The sequence below is a fragment of the Urocitellus parryii genome, chromosome 1 (assembly GCF_045843805.1).
Source record: "Urocitellus parryii isolate mUroPar1 chromosome 1, mUroPar1.hap1, whole genome shotgun sequence".
Lineage (NCBI taxonomy): Eukaryota > Metazoa > Chordata > Mammalia > Rodentia > Sciuridae > Urocitellus > Urocitellus parryii.
Window position 1 is genome coordinate 268,172,128 of NC_135531.1, and position 12,271 is coordinate 268,184,398.

Here is a 12,271-nt window from a genome sequence, read left to right on the forward strand (position 1 = left end):
GGAGGAAGCTTATCTAGAAAAACTGGTCTGTGGAACCAGAGAAGGGGTGCCAATTATGTTCCTAAATTGGATGTATATTGGATTTTGTTCCCAAATTGTGGAACTCTGTGAAAACAAATTAAAAAAAAATATATATGGCTACCGAGGAATAATAAATTCAGTTGGGTCATGCTGTGCTCCCCCTACATAGAAGACTTCCAACTCCTTATCTTTTTTTCAGAGGAAAACAATAAGAAAAAGTAAAATAAATGGTCACTGCAAACAGAATAGGAAAAGCTTCAAACCCACTTGACCACCTCAAATGGGCCCACTAGTGGCAGGACAACCAACTGGACACACCATAGTCACGGCACGCTGAGGCCACTCCAGCAGGGACTGCCTCCTAGAGGTACTAATTTTACAGCCTGGCATCTCTTTTTCAGGAAGCTTCAAGATGGGGTCTCTCTCTCGCTCTCTCTCTCTCTCTCTCACACACACACACACACACACACACACACACACACATTTCTTTTTCTCTCTTTCAATGTCAAAGCGGTTCCAGATTGGATCTCAGGCATAAACACAAGTGAAAGACACAATGCATACACATGTTCTCCATCAAGGGCAACTCCAAGGTTAGCAATACCAAACGGCATGAACAAAGCTGCACGCAGCACACATATGGAAGCCACTGAACATCTGAGGAAAATGAAAAACGGAAATGTGCTCGTTAGGTCCATTAGGGCTCCTTCCCCCAGCACACACACGAGCACACGCACACATGCATGTGCACACACGTATGCTCTCTCCTAACTGGTTGACACAGCCGTTGCCCTGTGAAATACAAAGAGCAACTTTCTTAAATACGGAGGCAGCAAAAGGGCCAAGAAGACTGCCTGCCTGCAAAAAGCCGTTGCATTCCAGGTAATAAATATATCTCCTAACAGAGCATTTTTACCATACACTTTATAAAAAGGGGCTCTTTAAATTCCAATGTTCGAGATTGGGAAATGAAATAGACTAGTGAAAGCCGTTAGAAAGAAAGCAGGAGGGAAGAAAATCATAAAATTATAACATGAACTTTCTCTCCAAAATAGTCTGGGTTAGATTCTGATAATCGACAGATTCCCTGGGAAAGAATTGCCTGCCCGGCCTCACGGTGCACTGATGAACTAAGACAGCTTCTCTCTGCTTGGGTTATCACTAAACTGCTGCATGTGGGAAATGAATCCAATTTCTATTTTAGAAGTTGGAGCAGCAGCGTTCCTGTGACCATTCAAAGGGAATATGAGCTCAACCAAGGTGCTCAAAAATCTCCAGCAGGGAGTCAGCAATATCATATAATCATGTTGGCTAATAGAATATTTCCAAGGCAGCCCTGCTTGGAAAAATCGATGGGCACCAATGTGAAAATAAATGAACAAGAGTGTGTACCTAGACTCAGGTGTCATCAGAATGCAGAAAAAAAAATGAGAGATTAAAGAGAAATACAAGTGTGAGGCAAGAAGGACTGAATAAAATAGAAGGCTCGGATGGGGATAGTCAGAGTACTGCTATGCTGATCTCGGTCGTCAGTCCCTACCAGAGACTGTGCAGTCAGGGACAGGAAAAGAAGTAGTTCTGATTCACACAAAAAAATATTACCTTGTATGGCTGTTCAATCTGAAGTCTTCACTGAACCTATATCTTTCAGAAGAGTGTGTTACCAGGCCACAGTGACAAAAGTCCTCCATGGCCACAGGATGCTGAGAATAGTAGCTACAGCAGACAAGTGCGTTGTAGTGTAATATGGAAGTCATTCCTCACCCTTGAAGGAGAGCTTTGTGTTTTCTCTGGCAGGAGCCCTGGTTTGAGAAAAGCTGAGCTTTGCCACACTGTCACTTTAGAAAGGGGGCAACTGGGATGTCACACACAAGGTGCTTTCCTCGCCTTTTCTACCCAACACAGCCTCCAACTCTCCATCTGGAGCCCATGCATGGCCACATGTGCCTGCCTGTGGCTCATTTCCCCCCATAAGGGTTTTGGCAATGGGATTTCCCAATCTTTCCCTACCTCAGTGGCTCTTATAACATCAGTCCTCTCATGCCACCACATTTCTCTGCCACTTGTGCTAAGACCTTAGTGATATTTTTCTTATATAGATACACTATTTTTTAAGCTTAATTATTTTTGGAAAAATATTTCCCATTTGTTGGCATGAACTAAACTCTATTATCTCTTCTAATTAATGGCAGGTAACCCTAAAAATGGGTGTAGATGAAGCAATGTTATCAATGTTTTCTGGGCACTCTCATCACCCCAAGCATTATTAAAAACAGATTAGCTGGTGTTAGGGAAGCAGGAAGGATGTACAGACTTGAGATTCTGACCCTGAAATACTCAGAGTTACTGACTGAGACTTGAGATGGAACTAACTTTTTTACAGGGTGATTCAATTTTAGGTAACATCCCAACTGATTCTTCCCGGAAATTATTTCTAATGGCACCGCCAGTATGTTTGTACACTTCGGTAAATACTGCCCTACTCTACACCAATTAGAAATATCTGGATCCTGAATCCCAATATCCCAGGGCTCTGCCCTTTGCTAACAGAATTGGATGAGATGATAATTCAATAACAAAATAACATATTGAACAATCTCCTCAAATCCATGGTAAATTAACAAATCCATGCTTTAGTACAAAAGAGGGCTTCTGAGCCTGGTAGAAATTTTGATCAACATAAAAAGATCAAGAAGATAAAGTCACTCCGTTACCTCTATGTAACCTCTCTGATTTTTATTCTAAAACCTTGTAGAGATAAAGTGCTTCCTCAGTACTGACTCATCCACCAAGCACACACTGAACCAGCAACTTCTGAACAAGGCAAAGATCAGTGAGGAATGATCTGAACAAGGCTGAACTTGAATCATGTACCATCTTGTACATTAGCCTCTCTTTAGCTGAAGAAAGGTAAGGAAATTTCCGTGTTAGTTTTACACAAAAGATACCTTCTAATATCAACCCAAGAACTCATTTTTCTATAGTATAAAAGAAGGGAGTGTCTGCTAATCTTCTTATTCACACTTTTTCATGGTGATGGGGAGATTTTGTGTCTATATCCATAGACACAAAATTCACCTACTGAAGAGTCAGAGGTGAGGCCAGGAGGAAGCTGGGGGCTGACGTGCACATTCTCACTGAAACAAAGTCATGCAACATAGATTGGAAAGCATTCCTATCCACCCACGGACTGCCTTCATTAAAGCAATGGTTGTTGTAAGAAGCGTCTTGCACTCCTAAACAAAAGCAGGCATTGTTTAATGGTTAGATATCACACGCGGCAAAGAGGGCTGTTCATGCTAGGTGACAGCATGATTACAGAAAGCTGATGGATGGACAAGTCACAAAGGCAAACCCTACTACAAGGTGGACTCCAAAGAAGGATTTATGATTTGATTCCAAGAAGTCTAGCTTTCACGCTTTCTTAGTAGTTTGACCAATGTATGTTGATTTTCCTGTTCTGAGATACCAAAACTGAGCCCATCTTTTCCTTTTATTCTCATGGGGATTTGGGTAGTTTTTTTAAACCCAAAATGCATCCTTCATTTCCCCTATTCCTTACAAATCATACAGACATATGCATTCTTTCAGTAATAAGTTTCCTGAGAAACTTACAAGTAGAGATAAACAGGTATTCTTGTTTTAAAAGTTAAACATTATTTGCCTGAGGAATGGCAGTGCCCAGGGATCAAAAGTTGGAATAAGAAAGGGGTACATGGTATCTTGCAAGCACACCACGGGAGGTCTGGAGAAAGGTTGATGGGGTGTGGTCAAGGGTTTCGGGGACAGAGAAGAGGAGGAACTAGGAAAGCATGAACAAGAATATTGCACCTGCTGCAGGTGTGATTGTAATTTTCAGGGTTTGATTCTGTGTGGAGGGAGGCTCCTTAAGATATGTGAACCAAAGACAAGATGACAAATCATTTGCACTACACGCTGTAAGTACTTGTCGCTTTGCTAGTTTGGTGAAAGCTCAATGGACTTAGAGAAGATTCTAGAAAAAAAAATTCTGGGTATGACATTTACTAGCTGTCATCTGACTAGGGCCACTCAAACTTTCTTATCTCAGTTTCCCCATTTGCAAAATATCTACAAGCTTGTAATCCACCCGAATGCATGTTCTTAAGGGCCGAGTTCTACCTTGTTCATCTCATTCTGGATGTTTTACACATAGCCAATCACCAATACTGAGTGCATAAAAGTTGAAATGGATCTAAAAAAATCTTTGTAGACAGTGAAATGTTTTCTAAATATAAAGTACCGATCACAAGCTATCCTTAAAACAACTTTCCACCTACACCTGTTTCAGATGACCTTTTGTGGGTTTAGTTTTGCTATTTAGGTTAATCAAGACATTGACAATTGGAGGTGAAGCAAATGACAATTCTAATTATAAATGGGGTCTCTGTTTCTCAGGTATATGTGACACTTATGAAAATTTTTCAAACACACAGGCTGTAAAATGTCAAAAACTGTAAGTTAGCATTAAAACGAGGCTTCAGAGCACCTGTTACAGACAACATTTTGAGGGACGCTCTTTAGGTTGATGAAGGTGTTTGGCAATTTGCTCAAAGTTCTCCTCTGGGTCTGTATTTGCATATGCAAATAGCTCTGCTGACTTACTAGTGACAAAGGGAAAGTGGTATTGAGATTCTAAAGTCATCATCCTAATCCAGAAAGGACTCTGAGCATTCCCCTTGTTTTGTAAAACTAGAGTTAACCTCTGAAAATCCAGTGCTTGTAACAAGTCAGGCCCTGCTAGGAGTTGCCATTGGTTACCATCTGTGCCCCCTACAACTACCAGAAAGACACACGGAAGAGTGAGGGTAATGGGGAGCCATGGGCAGTCAGTAGAGGCAACAGGATTATGCATTTGGAACCGAGTCTCTACAGATCCATGGAAACAAAAAAAATTGTGGTAAGATACCATTTTTATGGGTGGGGCCAAAAAGAAAAAGAAGATAAAAAGAGAAAAAAATCACCAATGCATGGAAGCTGAAAAGATTTGAGTTTTCTAACAGAAAATCGAGATAAATTTCACCCCAAAATTAGTTTTTTTTTTTTCAAAGTTCATATATCCCTGAGAAATGGAGACTGCTTTTGTAAAAGAATCCCCATTTGCTAGGTACCTGTGGTTACATTTGGTCTGAGAGAGGACCAAGATGCATTCAGCAGGCACATGTGGGTTTTATCTCTGTGTGTGTTTTGGATAAACAGAAACAGCACAGATGAGGGGGTTCTATCATGACTCCAACAGTGGTGCATTTCTCAAGGAAGAATTACAGGAGATGCTTTGATGTCAAACAGAGGTGGCTCCCTTTAAGAAAATGGCAAATTTAACTTTCTTTGGTTCAAAGCTCAGCAGTTCTCCTTTGCTCCCCACTGACGCCAATGCTCCAATTTTCTTTTATTCACTTCCTCAATGACTTGCCATTAAACACCTACAAGTCATTTTACTGCAGCAGTTTGGTACTTGTGACATCCAAATGGGATGGAGAAGAGAAAAAGAGACTTGGAGAAGAGGAAGGGGGCGGGAGGAGGATGCACTTGGTTCCTGGGCTGGGAAACTGTTTTCTTGAGTCCAACACCACTAGCACTGAATTAAAAACTGTGTGGGGGAAAAACAGACTGCATTTCATTACCAGCTCAAATTAGGGGGGCGGAGGGATGAGGCCGGAAATAAAGAGATGCAATGAAAGGTCTGTAGGCAAGAAGAGTGAAAACCGCTCCTGAAGAAAGAGAAGGAGTCTGAATCCTTGGATGTCAGTCACTTACAATAGCTAGTGTTGGGAGGAAAGATGATTCCTTAACCACAGCAGGGTTATCTTTTCCTTCCCCAGGACCTGGACCTAACAGGGATCATGTTTACTCAAGGGGTCTTTCCCTGGTGGACAAAATAAACCCACCTTTCATATGTATTTCTGCTTAATGCAAATAGCATATTTAAATTTAATTATTTGGAGATTAAGGTAGTTTTTATTCCTACTTTCTTTCTAGATTCAGCACCACAGTTCTGATTTGCTCTTTATCAAAGGTTTGTGCATTTTAAAATGCTGTCAAGCATCAAAATTAAATGCTTCAGAGCACTAATGATATTCTTGTGATTAAGGGTTTTGCATCTCAGAGATGTTAAGAACGCTGGTGCTAATATTAATTGCTTTATTCCACATCCCACCAAAAGGAAAGGATTTCTTCTCAAAAGCTTACAATGGATGGAACCACGTGTCACTGATCAATCTGCTATTGCTGATGTTGCTTTATTATTGCCTGTACAGTGTTTTATGGTATTACAGTTTATGAAGTGCCTTCACATACACATGATCTTGTTTGCAGCACAATCAGCTGGGTTTATCCCTCTTATTGCTTGGGTAAAGTAATTTAAAAACTCAACTTGAACCATCATTGGTGGACACATCACAAATGTAAGAACTCAGGCAATATATCCCACAGCTCTTAGTTGTTACAACCCTCATCCATTAGCACATTTACTTAGAGTCACGAGAAACTGTTTTTGAAACAAAAAGCAAAAGGTATAGAAAAAAATTGATCATTTCAAAGCGATACAGATTTTTTTTCTTATTTAACAACAACAGCATCAAAAGAAAGAAATTCTCAATCAAAACCTTTAGAAGACTAAATTAAATAAAGCACGTTTACAGGTAAATATTGAAATATTCATACTACTTTATACTTCAAAGACATGGGTAGACTGTATTTGTTTTCCATAACAGTGATTTTCAAGGTCAGTATAGAGACTATTTTAAACAAATAACCATAAAATGAAGCAGCATATTAACACACTGAATGATACCACTGACCCATGCTTTCAAAGATTTTTAAGGGATCTAATTTTGCAGCACTGATAATGCTTCAACTGAATGATTCAAGAATAAAACTTTGCAAAGTCTTTAACTCAAGAGTCTTTATTTTTGGCTTAATATGAACCAAAACTTTATAAGAATTTTCAATGGAATGGCACATCACATTCTTTTTTTTTTTTTTTCAGACAGGTAGGCAGCAGATTATTTTCAACATATTATTTACAGTGAGTATCAATAAAACTCTAAAATAACAGAATGTGGTGCTATTATTAGCTTTCATGGAAAGCATTTGCATACAGAAGTGGAAGGTGTTGGGATTGGTCCCTTTGGCTCAAGTCCAAAGATGCAAGCTTCTTTCTCTTAAGTAGCTGTTTCTGGGATGGAGCTGCCTAGCCAAGACCGCATTCCTAGACTCCTTTGTATCTAGGGTGGTTCATATGACTGGGTTTTGGGCAGTGGAATGCGGGTTGAAGTGATTACTTTTCTTGAAGACCTGACCCATAAATAGCTCCCTCGTGACTCTATTCTCTCTCACCCGCAATCTGCCAGCTGGAGGTTGATGCATTCTTAGGCCGGTCCTGGAAGCCCCACACTGACTCTCTCCTTGTCACCTCCAACTGTATGTGACTTGAGCAAGAAATAATTTTCTATTGCAGTCACCCACTGATTGACATTTGGGTTACAGCAGGTACCCATTCAAGCAAAGTGGGGTCATTTGGGGGGGGGGGAAAGGAATTTTCATACAACAAGAAACTTAAATGAAGTACTCTAGCCTACAGAAGATTGATCTGTGGTTGGGAGCTGCCAGAATAGCCTCCAGGTTTTCTCCAGTTCCTGGCGACGCACTATGAGCGGATACCCAGTCATTTGTGAAAAACTGGAGCGTGCCACCCTGAGGTCAGCAGTGGCAGCAACAGAGGCCATGCAGCTTCGCAGGGACATAATCACAGCCACAGGTCTTCCAATAGTGAATGAGTTCAGCAGAATCACAAAACACTGGGCCAAAAGATTCAACTGAGCTTGTGTTAATGTTAAATGGGAAAAGACAGTGGGGTTCTCCAAATGGCTTAGTTGAGTTTTTCTTTTCAGAAAAGACTTAGTTTACTCTTCCTTGCACAATTAACGGTTAAGCAGTTGAAAACTTAGGCTGCGTGAATCAGAGCTAAACAGAGAATGGGTAAAAGAGCAAAAAAAAGTGTCTGCTCTGCAAGACACTTTCACGGAAAGCTTTCAGTTCTTGCCACTCTTCGAAGTAGTTATAATTATTACCCTTGCTTTTCAAATTTTGGAAACTCTGGCACAGAGAGATTAAATAATATGATTAAAGCTATAAAATGAGATTTAAAACCCAAGTCTGCCCGAGACAATCTATGTGATCCTCTTTCTAGACCATATGTCTACAATAACCCACACACTGAACTAGTATTTATTGGGTTATTATGGCATACCAAGCATTATTCCAAATTTTCTGCATGAATTAATTCACATAAACATCATAAAACCCTATGAAACAGGTACTATTAAATTTATCCCATTTTATATATGAGGAAAATAAGATACAAACAGTTTGAATAACTTGACCTAAAGATATAGCTTAGACTTGGCAAATTTGAAAGTCTGGTAGGAAGAGTCCACAATCTCAATGACAGATCTCTAGAAAGCATAGTGTGTCTTCTCTTGCTTTCACTGGAAATGGGAAATGGGCAACTTGAAGGTTGAAGGACTTCCTGTAGCAGCAGCAGCAAAAGCGTTAGAGCAAGTCCTCCTGAAGTCGGTACACATCAGGTACAGGGCCTCGTACATACATTAGTGGCTGCCAGAAACCCAAGGCAAACCTTCAAGTTTCTGGTGATGAATCATCTCATATAGAACTAACCTGAAGAATGGATATGGGACTAAAACAAAAACTATTTATAATTTAAAAATCTATTTCAAAATAATATAATGATATCTGGCATTAGGGAAAGGTGATCCAAAGCAGCCTCTGGAAGGTTGCAGTGTTTCATTTGTTCTGTTCCTTGGCTTGTGTGATAGTCACATAGTTGTTTGCTTTGAGATAACTCAATGACTATATTCTAGTCTTGGGCTCTTTCCTGTATGTGTATATATTTCACAACATAAAGACTATAAAATGAATACTAATGTTAACTAAGAGTATTAAAGATGAAGAATTTATAATCATTATTAGAAAAACTCATCCATAATTTTCACTAAATCATCTAAACAAGAATCTAAACATGTATGGAACATCTGCACTTTTGTAAATCAGAATTTTGTAACTAATCATGATGCTTCATCCCTGAGCATCATAGCAATTCTCCCTCTTCAAGTTAAAAAAAAAAAAAAGCATTACTAAATTCTTGCTTTACTTTTAAAATAGCTATTATCATGAATTAGCATTGCCACAGGTATAATCCCAGGATCCCTTCTAGAACTGGTAATGAGTGGCAGCTTAACTCCAAACTAAGGTCCACACCCACCAGGATTCACAGGGAATTTCTTAAGAAGCACCCAAGTTCCTGTCATAGCTCTAGTGGGTCCTGTGTTTCGTCTGGGAGCTGCTTGTTTTCCTCACTACTTGCTTACTAAGAAATTCGTTGGCAGGTTCTGACAAGGATAGCCCAACACTTGCCAACAGAAACATGGCAGGATTCAGCAAATGTATTTCCTGTTGAGTAAGAATGCCAGTTTGAGGCTAACAGGAAAACAAGTCTTTTCACTGGAAAGTTTTGCCTGAGCAAGGCAACTGCTTTAAAATCAGATAGATGATTGATAGATAGATAGATGATAGATATAGATAAATCTACCCTCCCCCTGAATTCTTCCAGTAAGATGAACTTGTTGGGCCTAACTAAGCTAAAAAAAAAAAAAAAAAAAATCTGTACTATTTCAATTCTTAGTTGAAATTGTTTTATGTATGATGTACTTGGAGAATCCTGGCCAAAGGTAGGTCCTCCATGACCTACAACACCCTCCAAAATTAATTGGTAAGGGAAAGGTTCCCTTCTCCTGAGCAGGAATGAGAGAAAGGGAGAGATTAACTGCTGTGAACCAAGGCTTCTGTTCCTTTAGCTGTCAGCTCCACTGGAGAGCATCAGACATTCCAAATCTGGAAAATAAAAAGTGCTGCTGTGGGCCTCAGGTTCTCTTTGTTCCTCAGACAGCTGCTAATCGTCCTGCTGTGCTAGGAACCACGGAGACAATGCTGTAACATTTAGCTTTCTGACATCTGAAGCATCTAGATCGGTCCCCAATTAAACATGTATTAATCACAAAGACTCTAAAAGCCAGGATGATAGATGCACCCAGTAAATCTTCCGCTCTTGCCTTTTACTTTCCACACTGAATTTCTACATTTACAGGCAGAAATACTTAAAAGCCTACTCCAGAAACTGACCAATAAAAAACCTTGTTCATTACTTTATATCGGATGCTTGATGATTTCCTACCATGGAAAAGCTTTTCAGAAAGAGGCAAGACATTGATCATTCTGCTAAAAAAGCCTGTCTGTTTCAATACATAGATCCATGTGGCTGTGGTCACCATGTTTTTTTTAGTGTGATAACTAATTCAGGAAAGTTGTGGCTTTGGCAGTTACTATAGGGACATCCAAATCATCTGTGAAGTTAAAACATACACCAAGAGATGAACCTAGGTATCTTCAGGGTAAAATGTTAATCATACTAATAATACTGACAATCTCCTTCAATTCAGGCCAGAGTGTCCCCAGGACATGGCCCCAAGTGAATGAATGAATGGCATCTGATTCTGGAGTCAGAGAAGATTTTAGCATTCACTGAAACCACCTTAATTTCATGATGTAAAATTTATGTTGGTAAAAGGCTCTTAGTGTTGCTTTTTCACAGTGGTCTCCATTTCAATAGGGCATAAAGTAGTCACATTATATTTTCTATCAAAAAGTATCATTTATAACTTGTGTTATCACAAAAAAATAGTTTTTATAGTTTTTATAATATAGTTTTTATAATATAAAATGAATAGGAAAGCAGTAATACATGAGACACTTTTGACCTCAACAAAACAGTGTTAGTCATTCTAAGATATTGAGAATCTTTTGAAATTAGATTCTTTTTTTTTTTTTTAATTTCTTAAGCTAATGGAACCCACAAAAGACAAAGACAATATTTTCAAGGTGCCAAGCTGGTGCTAGCTCAAGAAGCTGATCCCTTGGCTTTTGATGGAGCCTGAATATATCATGAAAAACTCCTTCCCCATCACTGTCTCAATGATGTTCCACTGTCTTCCAAGCGGAAAGACTAGAAAGCCAATTAGTGTCAGTTATGATGTGAACACCTGTCGACTAAGACCTGGACTGAGACCAATTCCATTAACATAGTCCCTCTATGGCTGCCAAATGGTCGGGCTTTGGACCACTTATGAGCTAGTCCACATTCAAAGAGGTGACCCAAAGACAGAAAGGTCCAGAGTCCCATTAGTCATCTTCCAAGCCATCCAATTCCCCATCACATATCCAGTTGGAACAGGGTAACTATCTTTTCTAATGGTCATTTAAAAAGATCACATCAGCCATTCACAAAAAAGTCATGGTGACCATAAATTGGGGATATCAGCTCCTTAGCATTTTTATTAGCTATTGTACTTTTTAACTCTGAAGCTATTTTTTAGCAACTTATTTTTCTTTCTCTTGTTGCATTCGAAACATATCAGCAGAAGACAGAGAAAAAAAATAAATAAAAAATATTTGACAAAGAATAAATTATAGCATGAAATTATAGGCTCCAGATTATTACTGACAGAGCCAGATCACAAAAGGAAATATGTCAGTAAAACTTTCATTGCAAATCAATATGTTCTATACCAATTGGACATTTCCCAAGTCCAAATGTCCCTAGGCTTACAGAATAATGGGTTAGGGCTGAGAAGTAATGACCACAGATAACGAAGTAGAGTATTACGAGTAGAAAAGAGAGAGGAAGAATAGCAGGGTAGGTATTGGGGTGAAGTTCTGAGATAACGTTCTTGTTCCAATTTGGCTCCACTGTATGAAAGTCTGGGAACACAAGGAGTCAAAATATTCTAGGGACAATGTCCATGAACAATGGACTGCTCCATTTTGGGGTGCTGGCAAGTTTCTTGAAGGAGTTCTATAGATAAGCACAAAGGAGTAATTGGTAAGTGGAAGCAAAAGAGGTAGAGATCTTTGGGCAAATTACAGTCAGTACCTTCAAAAATAATTCATATACAAATGGTCACCACATGCTGTGCTCTCAAAAAATTTGGTTATGAAATGATATTCTTGCAGCCCTCATACTTGAAACTATTTTTTCAACAATCCTCTTGGAAGCTATAATAGGAACAAAAGAATAATTAATGAGAATGGATTTTAAGCTTGGGAATTGGCAACTATAGAGTTTTTATTATTTATTATTATTATTATTAATTTTGGG

At 39.1% G+C, this 12,271-nt stretch overlaps 1 protein-coding gene across 1 annotated transcript in view; it reads right to left on the reverse strand.

Annotated features, from left to right (window-relative positions):
• Epha4 (EPH receptor A4) overlaps nucleotides 1-12,271 on the reverse strand; it is a 131,288-nt gene that overhangs the window by 30,246 nt on the left and 88,771 nt on the right. The window lies entirely within an intron of this gene.